Raw genomic sequence first — 19,088 nt, forward strand, 5'->3', positions numbered from 1 at the left:
GTTTTGTTTTCTTTCAATATACGCAGATGGGCTACTAGATTGCACTGTCTTGATTGTTGTAGCCCTTGAATCACTTATGTCCTATTACCAGCTGGTTTGGGCTGTTACCAGATATATAAGCCTAAGAGTCCATTCACTATTCTTGAGTAGAATCTGATTTTGGGTCACCAAGTGTGTGGTGCAGACTGTCATCTATCCACCTAGAGGAGGAGTGGTGATAGTTGTGTGCACCAGATTCTAGTAGCAGCTGGGGTTCACACTCCAGGGGGGGCAAGATGCTGACAGGCTTCCCCCAAGTGCTAGTGAGGTAGGTGTGTCTCTATTCCTAAAGCATTTTGGTGGGTAGGCTCTGCAGCTGTACCTTAGGCAATCAATGCATGTACCTCTACAGATTGGTAGGTGTCACCATCCTCAGACCCCTATGGCAGGAGGCTAGGTGGTCTGGGGGGAGCTTCAGCCCTCAGTTCCCCGTTGTGGCTCAGTGAGGGCTCTGTTGAATACGCAGAGATATCAGACCTGGGAACCTTGTCTTTCTAGTAATCTGCTAAAACAATTACAGTCAGATCCCTATCAGAATTGCCTTTACATTATAATAACCACCTTGTTCCCTGTAGGGATGAAAGCCCAAGACTGTGGATCTCGTATGCTTGGCTGGAGCTGGTTCTGTATTTTTAGTCCAATTACGGGAAGTCAGGGAAGGATTTTTGGTCCCTGGTTTTTTTGTAGCTGCTTCTCTCAGGCCAGGAGGATGGATTAGGAAGAGACAAAAAAGAAAAACCGCAGAGCACTTCACTCTCTGGCTCAGGAAATTCCAATGTTAATGAAGCTGCCTGGGAAGGGGAGGGGAGGGCTCAGATAGATAGAAGAGGGTAGCACCCCAGAATATAGACAAAGTTACTTATCTTGCTTGGTGATGACCGTTTTATCTGAGATTCCTGAGGGGTGTGTAGCCTGTGTGCGTTGGCTGGCTCGAGATTGCCGTCGAGGGTCAGGCCCACGTCCTGTGCTTGTGCTATCTCAGAAGCCGTGGTCAGTTCCTCCGCTCCCAGTCCAAAGCCCAGCGCCAAGGTTCCCCAGCTGGTATGCTGCACTGGAAGCTCCAAAACCAGTTGCTGCCTCCTGGTGACTTCTCCTCCTGTCAGCTGTGTAGCTGCGCTGCCTGTGTGCACTGGCTGGGCTTCCCCCAATGTCACTTCTGGGGGCTAGGGCTGTGTCCTGTGTTTGCGCCATCTCAGGATGCCGTGCTCAGTTCCCCTGCGCCCAGTCCAAAGCCCGGCGCCAAGGTTTTCTGACTGGGATGCTGGCTCCAGGCTCCAAAAACAGTTCCCCGTGGTTGCTCGTTCTCAGTCTCTGTCACTCAGGTCAACTCTTTAGATCTGTTTGATGGTCAAGGTTTGTAGATTGTCATGTATGTGATCGATTCACTTGTTTTTCTGAGTCTTTATTGCAAGAGTGATCCGAGGTAGCTTCTACCTAGTCAGCCATCTTGGCCCCACCTCTTCATAGGGTTTTCAATGGCTGATTTTTTTTTTGGAAACAAATCACCAGGCTTTTCTTCCAAAGTGCCTCTGGGTGGACTTCAACCTCCAACTTTTCAGATAGCAACCAACAACGTTAAACATTTGCACCACCCAAGGACTCCATTTCCTCTCTAGACCTTCTCATCTCAGGGAGGAAATAATCTCCCTGGTGATTCTAATGGAGGGAGCCCAGGACCTCCAACAGTCCTGAGACGGATGACAGAGTGAGGGGTAGGCAGGGACCAACCCTCCAGGAGGAAAAAGAATACTTCAGGGAGGCATAGTTAGGACACTTTCTCACTCCCTCTATGTTCTACTTCCTAGAAATCCCTAGCACTTGCACGCAAAGGAGGAACACTGGGAGGAGCACATCACCCACAAAACCAACCACTGAAACTGGTGAGAAAAAAGGACTCTTAGTCTAGTTCATGAATCCATGGGGAGATGCAAGTCTTACGTGTGACTGTTGGCTTTGCCACCTCCCAGTTCTTTGACCTTCAGCAACTCTGATCTCCTGCTCTCCAATGGCATTGGAGACTGTGGCCACCATGGAAATCAGTGAAGACTTTTAGTCTTTGCTGCTCTGGGACTGAGATCTCTTCCAAAAGGGAGGAAGGGACCACAGTGAACCCGACTCTTTGCCAAGGAGCATTGCTCATCCTGTCTCTATCAGGGTCTGTAAGGAAGAGAATGTGGGGAGGATGAGTGGAAGACAGCACCATGAATATTAATCGTCCACTTGTCAATGTTGCATTGCTGAATATGCAGTAGGTAAGGATGAAAAGACCACTGTTCTCCAGAGACTGGTGAAACCTTGAGAGTACGACCCCCCGACACACCTTAAGCTCAGTAATGGGGTCAATTCTGAGGTTCACCCTTCAGCCAAAAATTGAACAGGCTCATGGAACAAAACAAGACTAAAGGGGCGCACCAGCCCTGGGACAAGGAATGGAAGGTAGAAGGGTACAGGAAAGCTGGTAATAGGGAACTCAAGGTTGAGAAGGGAGAGTTTTGACATGTCGTGGGGTTCTTAACCAAAGTCATACAACAATGTGTATACAATTTGACAAAAGACTAGTTTGTTCTGTAAACCTTCTTCTACAGTTCAATAAAAAATAAATAGAAAAAAAAGGCCACTGTCCTCGCGAAACTCATATTTCAGTTCTGTGAGGAGGAAAGGAAGAAGTTTTTAAAAAATTCATACAGAATACCCTGCATAAGACTACAATAGGTAAAATAGCATCATGTGATAGCAAAAGTCTAAGGGATAATTTGGATTGGATAGTAGAGAAGAGCCCACTGAGAAGATCACATTTCAGGTGTCATCTTAATGACAAGGAGAATCAGTCATGAGAAGATTGGTGGAAGGATATGTCCAACAGATAGAACACCAAGTACAATGGCCCCAAAGCAGCAATGAACCTGGTATTATTCAAAGCAACACTGTGCATGATGTGTGGCAAATGAGGTGGACTTGAGTGACATAGACAGGAGCCAAATTATATAAAAGGAAATGACAGAGAGTTTGGATTTTATTCTGAGATGTGCAGCCATTAAAAGGTTTTAATCAGAAAAGCGTCATACTTTGCACTGAACCTTAGAAAAGCCATACTGGCAGATGTAAACAGAATTGATTTTAAGGAGGATGCATGGAAGCCATGAGCCTGGTAGGAGGCTGTGGAAGTCATTGCAGTGAAAAATTATAGCAGCTTAGTTATGAAGGAGGTGGTGGAGAAGTTGAGTGAGTAGATTCAGTAAAAACCCAAGGTAGACTCATTTGGAGAGAGATCTCAAAGCCTAGTTTTGGTATCTCCAGCCTGGGTGGCCTTGGCCATGTACATTTTCCCTGTTCCTCTATTTCACTAAGTGGAAACTCATACTTGGGCTGACAGAGGAAGGGGAGAGGTGGACAGGGAGCCTAGTGAGGGAGCACTGTATAGTCCTTGAAAGAAAAGTCTTTGGAGTCAGTCTCTTGGGCTCAAATCATGGCTCTGCTCCTTCTAGTCACTAAGCTTACTGAGCCTTAGAACATTAGGCTAAATCCCTCCAAAGCCCACCTCCATGCCTTGTTTGAGGTCTTATGTATTCACGCAAATGAAGTAAGACGTCAGGTCAGACCCAGAAGGAGAAGAGGCTGGACTTGGTTGGGGAGATGAGGGGTTGCATCAGGCCCTCACTATTACCAATTTCCCAGAAGCCCCTCCTGACCTCTCACCCACAGAGCTATTCCCAGGTGGTGAGCACAGATAGCTACCACTCATCTCAGGAGGGAGGCCATGTGTCTTGATTAGAGGCATCTTCCAACCCTGGGCCTCTCTCACTTTCTCTCTACAATTTTAAGTCTTGAGGAGGGTGTTCTCTTTCAGGCATTCTAGTGGGGGCAATCACAGGACTTCCAGGGGCCCTACTGCCCTTAAGTGGAGGCAACCTGACTTAAGTGGGACAGACTGTGTGTGTGTATGTGTGTGTGTGTGTGTGTTTGCATGCACACGCACAGATGCACATGTTTGTATGTGTGCACATGTACTCTCCATCTTGTTCACAAAACATGCACAGTCAATATAGTTGGAGTTAGCTTCTCCTTCAAGACTTGGTTGACCTTGACTGTGAAACTATATATTTAGTGTTTTGCTTCATGGAACTGGTACCTTTGCTATGATCATTCCCAAACATAAATCCATTCAGACAATTGTTGTCATTGAACTCCTGGATAGCTCCCCATGTACTCAGAAAAAAGCCCAACTTCTTTCTGTGACCTTCAATGCCCTGTATGCTCTTCAACCGACCATCACATACCGAAACTTCCGTCAGACACTGCAGCCACTCTGCCTCCCTTTCTTGGAGCAGAGTAAGAAATGACTCCTCGGAGATGCTGGTCTTACAGGTTCATGCTTGGTATGTTAATGACATAACCACCATACCAAACCAAAACCAAATCCATTGCCATTCATTCGATTCCGACTCATAGCTAGCACTTTATCCTCTTTTTTATTTCAGTAAAAACTTCTCACTGTTTAGAAAAGATTTCCGTTAGAACTCTCTCAATAACATGTTCTCAGTGTTGATTCATGATTACAAGCAATCTTAGATCTTAAAAAAAAAAAAAAAAACTATATTTAAAATCAGAATTCAACCAGAATCTCTGGGAAGGGGACACCAACACTGCATTTTTAAAGCTCCCCAGTTTATTAAAATGAGCTCACAAATGTGAATCCTACTGCTATAGACAGTAAGATCTCTACCCAGGACTTCCCATATAAACACACTATCTATTACTTTCCAAGAATCACCTTTATATATACTTTGCCTATATCCATTTCTATTGTTGTTGTAAAAAAAAAAAGGGAACCTGTTGCCACTGAGTCGATTCCGGCTGAAACCGACCTTATGTAAAACAGAGCAAAATGCTGTCCTGTCCTGTGCCATCCTCACAATCATTGCTACATATGAGCCCATTGTTGCAGCCACTGCGTCAATCCATCCTGTTCAGGTTTTTCCTCTTTTTGACTGACCTTCTAATTTACCAAGCATGATGCCCTTCTACAGGGATCGGTCCCTCCTAATAACATGTCCAAAGTAAGTTGAGACTAAGTCTCGCCATCCTCACTTCTAGAAGCATTATGGATTTACTTCTTCCAAAATTGTTCATCTTTCTGGCAGTTCATTGGTCGCCAACACCACAATTCAAATGCATCGATTCTTCTTCGGTCTTCCTCAGTCATTGTCCAGAATTCCACTGCACATGAGGCGATTGAGAATGCTATGGCTTGGGTCAGATGCACCTTAGTCCTCAAAGTGACATCTTTACTTTTAACACTTGAAAGAGGACTTTTGCAGCAGATTTGCCCAATGCACTGCATCATTCCGTTTCTCCACTTCTGCTTCCGTGGGCATTGATTGTGGATCCAAGTAAAATGAAATATGCCTGTATAGTTGTGTATCTATGACGATTGCTTGTCATTCATTTACATAGACTGTTGGTTCCATGAGGGTGTATATGTGTATAAGTGCTTAGGTAAAGATCAGCAGAATGTTTGTGAGGAAGAATTAAAAGAGACACTCACAAAACCTTAATCATTGCCTTTTGTTAATATTCAAGACTCCACTGTCTGTCACTGTCACTCCAAATGATTAGACTGAAGCAAAGAGCTCGTCGCAGCCCATTCCCCAGAGTTAAGAAGCCATTGTAACTAAAGAGCTGAGCAGGTATCCTCTCCAGATAACAGTCAGTACAGTGAATGTTTCCTGATGCCCACAAAAAATGGGGATCCCATAGCCTCACACTGGCTAAATGTTCAAATCTCCTGAGTAAGTGGGGACTCTAACCCCAGGTGATGTGTGTGGACTTAGCACAGGATTCTCGATTTTGTGAGCAGTGAATAGTTCACATTAAAGATCCCCGAATTCTAGAGCAACGGGTTTGGTTTGTTTGTTTGTTTCATGTTTCAGACTATTTATCTCCTTCCCTTCTCCTCATGGAAACCCTGGTGGTATAGTGGTTAAGAGCTACGGCTGCTAACCGAAAGGTCGGCAGTTCAAATCTGCCAGGCGCTCCTTGGAAACTCTATGGGGGCAGTTCTACTCTGTCCTCTAGGGTCACTATGAGTCGGAATCAAATCAACGGCAGTGGGTTTGGTTTGGTTTCGGTCTTCTCATTACATGGAATGCCGCTCCTCAAGTGAGTTTTTCCTCTTCCATTCTCCTTTTTTTCTTCCTCCTGTTCCTCTTCTTCCTCAAGTCCTCCTCTCCTCATAATCCTCTGCTCCTTCTTCTTCTTCTCCCACTTCACCTTATTTTTCTTCCTCCTCCTCTTCTGCTTCTCCTTTGCTTCCTTCTCCTCTTCCTCCTCCTCCTACTCTTATTCATACTCTGCTGTTGTTTTTATTTTTTTTAACTTTGCATCTTTCGTCTCACTGTTTTTCGTGTGGTGCTTTTTTAAATCTATTTTCTGTATTCATGGAATCCAAGAGTGAAAAATAACCTAAAGTTCAATTTTTGCTTACTGTAGTACCTGCACTTATCAACATAGAGAAAACTACAATGTTGAACTTTTAAAAATGACTGTAAAATCTTCCGTTCCTCTGTCTGATGAAATCTTCTGAAATTCACATGTCTATTAATGTAAAAGTTCCATATATGGAATAAATATTTTAGAAAAACTCTGATATTAAAAGATTACTTTCCTACTGTTGGTAACTACACAACATGGTGAACATAATTAATGTCACTGGGTTGTACACATAAAAATGGTTGGAATGGTAAGTGCTTGTTTTACATATATATATATATATATATACTTAAAAAAAAAAAAGAAAACTTTGCCATCAAGTCAGCTCTGACTCACAGCAACCCTATAGGACAAAGCAAAACTGCCCCATAGGGTTTCTAAGAAGTGCCTGCCTGCTGAATCCAAACTGCTGACCTTTTGGTTAGCTGCCATAGCTCTTAACCGCTACGCCACCAGCGTTTCCATACATACATAACCACAATTTTTAAAAAATTATTATTACCACCACCTACAGACTGGGAAAGAATTTTCAGCTATGACATCTCTGACCAGCGCCTGATCTCTAAAATCTATATGATTCTGTTAAAACTCAACCACAAAAAGACAAACAACCCAATCAAAAAGTGGGCAAAGGATATGAACAAGCACTTCACTAAAGAAGATATTCAGGCAGCTAACAGATACATGAGAAAATGCTCTTGTTCATTAGCCATTAGAGAAATGCAAATTAAAACTACGATGAGATTCCATCTCACTCCAACAAGGCTGGCATTAATCCAAAAACACAAAACAATAAATGTTGGAGAGGCTGCAGAGAGATTGGAACTCTTATACACTGCTGGTGGGAATGTCAAATGGTACAACCACTTTGGAAACCTATCTGGCGTTTTCTTAAACAGTTAGAACTAGAACTACCATACAACCCAGAAATCCCACTCCTCAGAATATACCCTAGAGAAATAAGAGCCTTCACACAAACAGATATATGCACACCCATGTTTATTGCAGCTCTGTTTACAATAGCAAAAAGCTGGAAGCAACCAAGGTGTCCATCAACGGATGAATGGGTAAATAAATTGTGGTATATTCACACAATGGAATACTACACATCGATAAAGAACAGTGACAAATCTGTGAAACATTTCATAACACGGAGGAACCTGGAAGGCATTATGCTGAGCGAAATTAGTCAGAGGCAAAAGGACAAATACTGTATAAGACCACTATTATAAGATCTTGGGAAATAGTAAAAACTGAGAACACATACTTTTGTGGTTACGAGGAGGGGAGGGAGGGAGGGAGGGAGAGGGTTTTTTATTGATTAGTAGATAAGAACTGCTTTAGGTGAAGGGAAAGACAACACTCAATACATGGAAGGTCAGCTCAATTGGACTGGACCAAAAGCAAAGAAGTTTCTGGGATAAAATGAATGCTTCAAAGGTCAGCGGAGGAAGGGCGGGGGTTTGGGGACCATGGTTTAAGGGGACTTCTAAGTCAATTGGCAAAATAATTCTATTATGAAAACATTCTGCATCCCACTTTGAAATGTGGCGTCTGGGGTCTTAAATGCCAACAAGTGGCCATCTAAGATGCATCAATTGGTCTCAACTCACCTGGATCAAAGGAGAATGAAGAACACCAAGGTCACATGACAACTAAGAGCCCAAGAGACAGAAAGGGCCACATGAACCAGAGACTTACATCATCCTGAGACCAGAAGAACTAGTTGGTGCCCGGCCACAATTGATGACTGCCCTGACAGGGAGCACAACAGAGAACCCCTGAGGGAGCAGGAGATCAGTGGGATGCAGACCCCAAATTCTCATAAAAAGACCATACTTAATGGTCTGACTGAGACTAGAGAAATCCTGGCGGCCATGGTCCCCAGACCTTCTGTTGGCACAGGACAGGAACCATCCCCGAAGACAACTCATCAGACATGAAAGGGACTGGACAGTGGGTGGGAGAGAGATGCTAAAGAGTGAGCTAATTATATCAGGTGGACACTTGAGATTGTGTTAGCATCTCCTGTCTGGAGGGGGGATGGGAGGATAGAGAGAGTGGGAAGCTGGCAAAATTGTCACGAAAGGAGAGACTGGAAGGGCTGACTCATTAGGGGGAGAGCAAGTGGGAGTACGGAGTAAGATGTATGTAAACTTATATGTGACAGACTGACTTGATTTGTAAACGTTCACTTGAAGCTCAATAAAAGTTAATAAAAAAAAAAAAAGAAAAGTTAGAAATAGAACTACCGTACAGCCCAGAAATCCCACTCCTCAAAATATACCCTAGAGAAATAAGAGCCTTTACACGAACAGATATATGCACACCCATGTTTATTGCAGCTCTGTTTACAATAGCAAAAAGCTGGAAGCAACCAAGGTGTCCATCAACGGATGAATGGGTAAATAAATTGTGGTATATTCACACAATGGAATACTACGCATGGATAAAGAACAGTGACGAATCTGTGAAACATTTCATAACATGGAGGAATCTGGAGTTAGTCAGAGGCAAAAGGACAAATATTGTATAAGACCACTATTATAAGATCTTGAGAAATAGTATAAACTGAGAAGAACACATTCTTTTGTGGTTATGGGGGGGGAGGGAGGGAGGGCGGGAGAGGGTTACTTACTGATTTGTTAGTAGATAAGAACTACTTTAGATGAAGGGAAGGACAATACTCAATACACGGAAGGTCAGCTCAACTGGACTGGACCAAAAGCAAAGAAGTTTCCGGGATAAAATGAATGCTTCGAAGGTCAGCGGAGGAAGGGCGGGGGTTTGGGGACTATGGCTTAAGGGGACTTCTAAGTCAATTGGCAAAATAATTCTATTATGAAAACATTCTGCGTCCCACTTTGAAATGTGGCGTCTGGAGTCTTAAATGCTAACAAGCGGCCATCTAAGATGCATCAATTGGTCTCAACCCACCTGGATCAAAGGAGAATGAAGAACACCAAGGTCACATGATAACTATGAGCCCAAGAGACAGAAAGGGCCACATGAACCAGAGACTTACATCATCCTGAGACCAGAAGAACTAGATGGTGCCTGGCCACAACCGGTGACTGCCCTGACAGGGAGCACAACAGCGAACCCCTGAGGGAGCAGGAAATCAGTGGGATAAAAAAAAAAAAAAAATTGATGCAAACCCCAAATTCTCATAAAAAGACCAGACTTAATGGTCTGACTGAGACTAGAGGAATCCCGGTGGTCATGGTCCCCAAACCTTCTGTTGGCCCAGGACAGGAACCATTCCCGAAGACAACTCATCAGACATGGAAGGGACTGGACAATGGGTTGGAGAGAGATGCTGTTGAAGAGTGAGCTACTTGTATCAGGTGGACACTTGAGACTGTGTTGGCATCTCCCGTCTGGAGGGGAGATGGGAGGCTAGAGAGGGTTAGAAACTGGGAAAATTGTCACAAAAGGAGAGACTGGAAGGGCTGACTCATTAGGGGGAGAGTAAGTGGGAGTATGGAGTAAAGTGTATATAAGCTTAGATGTGACAGACTGACTTGATTTGTAAACGTTCACTTAACGCTCAACAAAAATTTTTTAAAAAAATTATTATTACTAAAGAAATGAGACATAAACTGTTTATCTCGCATCTCTTTATAATATTAGGTTTACTATTGTTGTTGTTAGCTGTCATCAAGTCAGTCCCAACTCATGGTGACCCCATGCACAACCAAACGAACAATGCCTGGTCTTATGGCAACCTCATGATAATTTGTACATCAGACTGTTGTGATCCACAGAGTATTTGCTGTGGATTTTCAGAAGTAGGTAGCCAAATCTGTTCCGTCACAGTCTGGAAATGCTGCTGAAACCTGTTCAGCATCATAGAAACACACAAAACACCACTGACAGGTGGAGTGTGGTGCACCTACCAGAAGTTGAACCCAGACCTCCCATATGAAAAAAAAAAGGTGGTAATTATACAACTGATTTTGGATAGCAGGTGAGCTCTTAGCCGCTACGCCACCAGGGCTCTTCTTCCTTTTACTATCTTGAATGAAATGGTCACATATTGCATAACTTCATTCATATGAAATACTCAGACTAGGTAAATCCATAGACACAGAACACAGATTGGCAGTAACAAGGAGCAGGGAGAGGGGCAAATGAAGAGCAACCAATTAACGGGTGATGCAAACGTCTTGTAACTACACAGAGGTGATGGTTGTGCAATATTGTGAGTGTACTAAATGTCACTTAATTGTTCACTTTCAAGGGTTACATTTAAGTTCCATAAATTTCACCTAAATTTTACTAAAATGTTTTAAGTTGTACTACCAGTTCTGTATAATCTAGGAAATAGGTGACGGACTACTTTCCAACTCATATTATGAGGCCAAAAATACTCTGATGGAAAAACAGCAAAGGCAGTACAAAAAAATAATAATAAAAATAACTTCAGACAAATACCCTCATAAATACTGATGCAAAAATCCTCAACTAAATATTAGCAAATCAACTTCCAACAATAAAATAAAAAAGATGCTACACCATGTCCAAGTAGGACATATCCAGGAATATGAGGATGCTTCTAGATTAAATTTATGGGTTTTTCTAGATTAAAATATCATACACCGTATTAATAGTCCAAAGAAGAAAAAACACACGATCATATCAGAAGGTGTAGGCAAAGCATTAGAGAAAATTCAATACCCATTCATAATTAAAAGAGAAAAAAAAAACCTCAGCAAACTAGAAATTGAAAGATATTCCACAAAATGATAAAAGTGATCTACAAAAACTTGCAGCTTGCATCATACTTAATGGCAAAAGACTGAATGTAGATGGAGAAGGTAGTTTGCTTCCAGCATGGAGCCATCTCCTCTGGGCCCAGCAGAGGGTGCATAAGACACATGACAGAGAGGCTGTCCTAGCGCTGAGACTATTCAGATCGAACACAGTGTAGGACTTACTGTGGAACAAGGGCATGTGTTCATTCAGCCAAAAGCCTCGCCTTCAGGAAAGGCCACTTAAGGCCAGAAGGGTTTATACCTGGTTGGCTCAGCAGAGCTCTTAAAGCTCTTTCAGTAGAGAATCCTCACACTCTGCACTCCGAGACTCTTTGTTGCTGAAATCCACCATTACCTTCCATAGCTCTGTATCTCATAGCACCTGAAAACTCAGGTGGTAGATGTGGGTGGAAGGAGCATTAAACTGGAAGCATGAACCACCCACACCTATCAAAGATTATCACACGCTGGCGAATTTAATACAGACAGATCACCTTTCCTTTCAAAGACACGGTTTCTGTATCAATTCAAAAAGCAAATGTTATTGCACAAACTAATGCTGTTGAGATGATGCGCCTGTGCTGTGAGGACACACCATCACTATTATTAAGTCTTTACATCTCTCTGGACACTGAGGACAAGAGACAAAGCCCAACAATAACGAGGGGCTTTAATGGATATCTGTTCCCTAAAATGGTGTCCTGACAGTGCTATGCACTCCCTGGGTAGACAACCAGATATACGAGTTTTCCCAAGGTCCCCTCAGGCTAAATGTACCTAAAACCAAGAGTGCAACCCTCACTCTCAAAGAACAGAGGAAACAAAGCCCTGAAAAGATACAACACAACTGACACTTAGTGGCAAATATACAGCCCAAATTATGTGTACCCGACTACAAAAAATACCCCAGAGCAGATCATTGAATTTAAAGTGAGCCTGATGGAAGCTAGAAAAAATCCCCACTGGAGAAACCAAACCCTCTTTCAGCTTAGGCTTTAATGAACCCTCACAAATATTTTTCCAAGGACAATGAGTGACCTAGAGTCAAAAAGTTCTGAAAATAGAGGTGAAGCTAAGATGGCGGAATAGACAGACTCTTCCAGGGAGCCATCTTTACAACAAAGACATGAAGAAACAAGTGAAATGAGTATATTTGTGAAAAGCTGGGAGCCCCGAGCTTCAAGGCAAGCTTAGACAATGAATTGAGGGGCAGGGGGAGGAAGAGGCCGTTCAGAAGGGGAGAGGAGTTACTGGACCTGAATCTCGGGGAGCCCTCAGGAACCACTCCTGGAGCAGCAGCGGCAGGCTGGTACTAGCATTCAGCGCAGTTTCCTCAGGGAGAAGCAGCCAGCCACACAGCCTACTCACACCTCCGGAACCTGAGGAGAACAGCGCTCTCGGCAAAAGCTAAGTACTTGCATATATTTTGATGCGCTGCCCGCCCCCCCCCCCCCCGCCCACCCACCCACCTGCAAACTGGCTTCAGCGGCTGAATTGCCTGGGCCTGAGATAGGCAATGTTGAGCACCTAGAGCCATCCTCCTGGCCTTGGGGAAGGAAAAAATTTGAATTTGGGGGAAAAGATAATTTGCTAGCTCCACAAACCAGGGAAGCTCAGGACAGAAGCAGCTCCTGTCCAGGCATAAACTCTCCGTGGACTTTGAGCACCTTTCCCTTCTGCATGGACATGTGTGGGCCTATTTTCGGAGAATAGGCCCATGTTGGCAGACTCCAACCATTTCAGCTGTGCAGTGGAGAGGTGAGTGTTTGATGTTTGATGTTGCTTTGCCTATTAAACAAGATCCCCAGCTACCCACATGAGGGACCTAAGGACTGGTAGCTCCACTCAGGTCACCGAGCCACCCATTACAGGGGTCCAAAGATAACTAGTACCTCCCAGGCCTTACAACCAAAAACTTTGGGTGCCCATGGTTTGTCTGCAGAACCCACCCACCTGCACGCTCTAGGGAACAGGGACACGCTTTCCTCAGAGACACTCAGGGGTCGGTTCTCAGCCCCCTGCCTTGTTCAGAGCGTGACCCTCTGCTGCAATCAGATACCAGTATATACGCCAATCACCCCTGCCCCTCTAAGACTGTAGGACACAGCCTGTACCACACACTTGATGATCAGCTACCTGGAAACCTAAGCTGAATTCATATAAGAAAACTGAATGGACTCCTAGACTAATATACCTGATAACAGCTCTAACCATCTGGGGACAGGACATCAGAGCTCCAAGGGCAAAAATAATCAAGCTAGCTCACTCAAGCAACCCATAGGGGTATACAAAAACAAAACAGAGCAAGAAGCTATGACACAGTAAGAGAGCATAAACTAATACAATAACTTATAGATGGCTCACAGACAACAGTCAATATCAAGTCAAAAAAAGAAACAGACCATGATCACCTCAACAGGCTCTCAAAACAAAGAATCCAGGGATCTTTTAGATGAAAGTGCATTCCTGGAATTACCAGATGCAGAATACAAATGTTTAATATACAAAACCCTTCAAGACACCAGGAAGGAAATGAGCCAATATGCAGAACAAGCCAAGGAAAACACATTTAAAGCAATTGAAGAAATTAGAAAGATTATTCAGGAAGATAATCAAAAGTTTAATAAGCTGGAAAAATCCATAGACAGACATCAATCAGAAATTCAGAAGATTAACAATGGAATTACAGAAGTAGGCAACTCGATAGAAAGTCAGAGGAGCAGAACTGAACAACTAGAAGCTAGAATTTCCGAACTCAAAGATAAATCACTTGGCACTAACATATTTGAAGAAAAATCAGATAAAAGAATTTTAAAAAATGAAGAAACCTTAAGTATCATGTGGGACTCTATCAAGAGAAATAATCTACGGGTGATTGGAGCACCAGAACAGGGAGGGACAACAGAAAAAACAGAGAGAATTATTGAAGATTTGTTGGCAGAAAACATTCCTGATATCGTGAAAGATGAGAGGATATCTATACAAGATACTCATCGACCTCCACATAAGGTAGATCTTAAAAGAAAGTCACCAAGACATATTATAATCAAACTTGCCAAAACCAAAGATAAAGACACAATTATAAGAGCAGTGAGGGATAAAAGAAAAGTCACTTACAAAGGAGAGCCAATAAGAGTAAGCACGTACTACTTGGCAGAAACCATGCAAGCAAGAAGGCAATGGGATGACATATTTAAAAAACTGAAGGAAAAAAATTGCCTGCCAAGAATCATATATCCAGAAAAACTGTCTCTTAAATATGAAGGCGAAATTAAGACATTTCCAGATAAACACAAGTCGAGGAAATTCGTAAAAAACAAACCAAAACTACAGGAAATAGTAAAGGGAGTTCTTTGGTTAGAAAATCAATAATATCAGGTATCAACCCAAGACTAGGACACTGGGCAGAGCAACCAGAAGTCAACCTAGACAGGGAAATCCAAAAAAAAGAAAGCAAGATTTAAAAAAAAAAAAAAAGCTCAAAACAGGGTAATGCTGATGTTATTATATAAAAGAAGACAACATTAGAATAATAAAGAGGGACTAAGAAATATAATCACACACCTTCCATATGGAGAGGAAGATACAGCGATACAAAGGAATGAAAGTTAGGTTTAACTTTAGAAAAATAGGGGTAAATAATAAGGTAACCACAAAGGAGACAAACTATCCTACTTCACTGCAGAGTTCTACCAAACTTTCAGAAAAGAGTTAACACCACTACTACTAAAGGTATTTCAGAGCATAGAAAAGGATGGAATACTACCAAACTCATTCTATGAAGCTACCATATCCCTGATACCAAAACCAGGTAAAGACACCACAAGAAAAGAAAATTATAGACCTATATCCCTCATGAATGTAGATGCAAAAATCCTCAACAAAATTCTAGCCAATAGAATTCAACACCATATCAAAAAAATAATTCACCATGACAAAGTGGGATTCATACCGGGTATGCAGGGATGGTTCGACATTAGAAAAACAATTAATGTAATCCACCACATAAATAAAACAAAAGATAAGAATCACATGATTTTATCAATTGATGCAGAAAAGCATTTGACAAAGTTCAACACCTATTCATGATAAAAACTCTCAGCAAAATAGGAATTGAAGGAAAATTTCTCAACATAATAAAGGGCATTTATACAAAGCCAACAGCCAGCATCACCCTAAATGGAGAGAGCCTGAAAGCATTCCCACTGAGATCGGGAACCAGACAAGGATGCCCTCTATTACCACTCTTATTCAACATTGTGCTGGAAGTCCTAGCAGAGCAATTAGGCTAGATAAAAAAATAAAGGGCATCCAGATTGGCAAGGAAGAAGTCAAAGTATCTCTATTTGCAGATGACATGATCTTATACACAGAAAACCCTAAGGAATCCTCCAGAAAACTACTGAAACTAATAGAAGAGTTCAGCAGAGTATCGGGATACAAGATAAACATACAAAAATCAGTTGGATTCCCCTACACCAACAAAAAGAACATCGAGGAGGAAATCACCAAATCAATGCCATTTACAGTAGCCCTCAAGAAGATAAAATACTTAGGAATAAATCTTACCAGAGTTGTGAAAGACTTATACAAAGAAAACTACAGTACACTTCTGCAAGAAACCAAGAGACTTCCATAAGTGGAAAAACATACCTTACTCATGGCTAGGAAGACTTAACATTATAAAAACGTCTATTCTACCAAAAGCGATCTATACATTTAATGCAATTCCGATTCAAACCCCAATGACATTCTTTAATGAGATGGAGAAACAAATCACCAACTTCATATGGAAGGGAAAGAGGCTCTGGATAAATAAGGCGTTCCTGAAAATGAAGAACAAAGTGGGAGGCCTTACTTTACCTGATTTTAGAACCTATTATACCTCCACAGTAATCAAAACAGCCTGGTACTGGTACAACAACAGAGACATGGACCAATGGAACAGAATTGAGAATCCAGACATAAATCCATCCACATGAGCAGTTGATATTTGACAAAGGCCCCAAAACAGTGAAATGGGGAAAAGACAGTCTTTTTAACAAATGGTGCTGGCATAACTGGATATCCATCTGCAAAAAAATGAAACAAGACCCAGACCTCACTCCATGCACAAAAACTAACTCAAAGTGGATCAAAGAGCTAAATATAAAATCTAAAATGATAAAGATCATGGACGACAAAATAGGGACAACATTAGGAGCCCTAATACATAGCATAAACAGTATACAAAACATTATTAAGGAGTGCAGAAGAAAAACTAGATAACTGAGAGCTCCTAAAACCAAACACCTATGCTCATCCAAAGACTTCACCAAAAGAGTAAAAAGACTACCTACAGGCTGGGAAAAAGTTTTTAGCTATGATATTTCTGATCAGCGCTGATCTCTAAAATCTACACGATACTGCAAAAACTCACCTACAAAAAGACAAATAACCCTATTAAAAAATGGGCAAAAGATATGAATAGACACTTCACTAAAGAAGACATTCAGATAGCTAACAGATACATGCATAGTAGGCTATATGATTGTATGATTCAAAATGGCCAATACCAGTCCACTTCAGCTCACTAATGCCTACGATATTGATGTTTATGCGTTCCATTTCATTTTTGATGATTTCCAATTTTCCTAGATTCATACTTCGTACATTCCAGGTTCTCATTATTAATGGACATTTGCAGCTGTTTCTTCTCATTTTGAGTCATGCCACATCAACAAATGAAATGGACTGGTATTGGCCATTTTGAATTGGACAATCATATAGTCTACTATGCTGGGAATGACGAAGAGGAATGGTGTTGCATTCATCGTCAAAAAGAACGTTGCAAGATCTATCCTGAAGTACAACGCTGTCAGTGACAGGATAATATCCATACGCCTACAAGGAAGACCAGTTAATATGACTATTATTCAAATTTACCCACCAACCACTAGGGACAAAGATGAAGAAATAGAAGATTTTTATCAGCTGCTACAGTCTGAAATTGATCAAACATGCAATCAAGATGCATTGATAATTACTGGTGATTGGAATGCAAAAGTTGGAAACAAAGAAGAAGGATCAGTAGCTGGAAAATATGGCCTTGGTGATAGAAACAATGCCGGAGATCGAATGATAGAATTTTGCAAGACCAACAACTTCTTCATTGCAAATACATTCTTTCACCAACATAAACGGCAACTATACACATGGACCTCGCCGGATGGAACACACAGAAACCAAATTGAGTACATCTGTGGAAAGAGACGATGGAAAAACTCAATATCATCAGTCAGAACAAGGCCAGGGGCTGTCTGTGGAACAGACCATCAATTGCTCACATGCAAGTTCAAGCTGAAACTGACTGAAGAAAATCAGAGCAAGTCCATGAGAGTCAAAATATGACCTTGAGTATATCCCACCTGAATTTAGAGACCATCTCAAGAATAGATTTGACGCATTGAACACTAGTGACCGAAGACCAGACAAGTTGTGGAATGACATCAAGGACATCATCCATGAAGAAAGCAAGAGGTCACTGAAAAGACAGGAACGAAAGAAAAGACCAAGATGGATATCAGAGGAGACTCTGAAACTTGCTCTTGAGCGTTGAGCAGCTAAAGCACAAGGGAGAATTGATGAAGTAAAAGAACTGAACAGAAGATTTCAAAGGGCCTCTCGAGAAGACAAAGTATTATAATGACATGTCCAAAGAGCTGGAGATGGAAAACCAAAAGTGAAGAACACGCTCGGCATTTCTCAAGCTGAAAGAACTGAAGAAAAAATTCAAGCCTCCAGTTGCAATAGTGAAGGATTCCATGGGGAAAATATTAAACGACGCAGGAAGCGTCAAAAGAAGATGGAAGGAATACACAGGATCATTATACCAAAAACAATTAGTCAATATTCAACCATTTCGAGAGGTGGCATATAATCAGGAACCAATGGTACTGAAGGAAGAAGTCCAAGCTGCTCTGAAGGCATTGGCGAAAAACAAGGCTCCAGGAATTGATGGAATATCAATTGAGATGTTTCAACAAACGGATGCATCACTGGAAGTGCTCACTCATCTATGCCAAGAAATACGGAAGGCAGCTTCCTGGCCAACTGACTGGAAGAGATCCATATTTATGCCTATTCCCGAGAAAGGTGATCCAACCAAATGTGGAAATCATACAACAATATCATTAATATCACACGCAAGCAAAATTCTGCTGAAGATCATTCAAAAACGGCTGCAGCAGTATATCGACATGGAACTGCCAGAAATTCAGGCTGGTTTCAGAAAAGGATGTGAAACCAGGGATATCATTGCTGATGTCAGATGGATCCTGGCTGAAAGCAGAGAATACCAGAAGGATGTTTATCTGTGTTTTATTGACTATGCAAAGGCATTCGACTGTGTGGATCATAACAAACTATGGATAACACTGCGAAGAATGGGGATTCCAGAACACTTAATTGTGCTCATGAGGAACCTTTACATAGATCAAGAGGCAGTTGTTCGGACAGAACAAGGGGATACTGATTGGTTTAAAGTCAGGAAAGGTGTGCTTCAGGGTTGTATTCTTTCACTATACCTATTTAATCTGTATGCTGAACAAATAATCTGAGAAGCTGGAGTATATGAAGAAGAACAGGGCATCAGGATTGTAGGTAGACTCATTAACAACCCGCGTTATGCAGATGACACAACCTTGCTTGCTGAAAGTGAAGAGGACTTGAAGCACTTACTAATGAAGATCAAAGACCACAGCCGTCAGTATGGATTGCACCTCAACATAAAGAAAACAAAAATCCTCACAACTGGACCAATGA

The 19,088-nt window shown here is 42.0% G+C and overlaps 1 protein-coding gene and 1 long non-coding RNA gene across 16 annotated transcripts in view; one reads left to right on the forward strand and one right to left on the reverse strand.

Annotated features, from left to right (window-relative positions):
- Positions 1-19,088, forward strand: part of LOC126085029 (leukocyte immunoglobulin-like receptor subfamily B member 3) — a 123,777-nt gene that overhangs the window by 88,374 nt on the left and 16,315 nt on the right. The gene's annotated exons all lie outside the window — the stretch shown is intronic.
- Positions 1-19,088, reverse strand: part of LOC126085038 (uncharacterized) — a 52,882-nt gene that overhangs the window by 27,598 nt on the left and 6,196 nt on the right. The window lies entirely within an intron of this gene.

Source organism: Elephas maximus, chromosome 11, assembly GCF_024166365.1.
Source record: "Elephas maximus indicus isolate mEleMax1 chromosome 11, mEleMax1 primary haplotype, whole genome shotgun sequence".
In the NCBI taxonomy this organism is placed as follows: Eukaryota; Metazoa; Chordata; class Mammalia; order Proboscidea; family Elephantidae; genus Elephas; species Elephas maximus.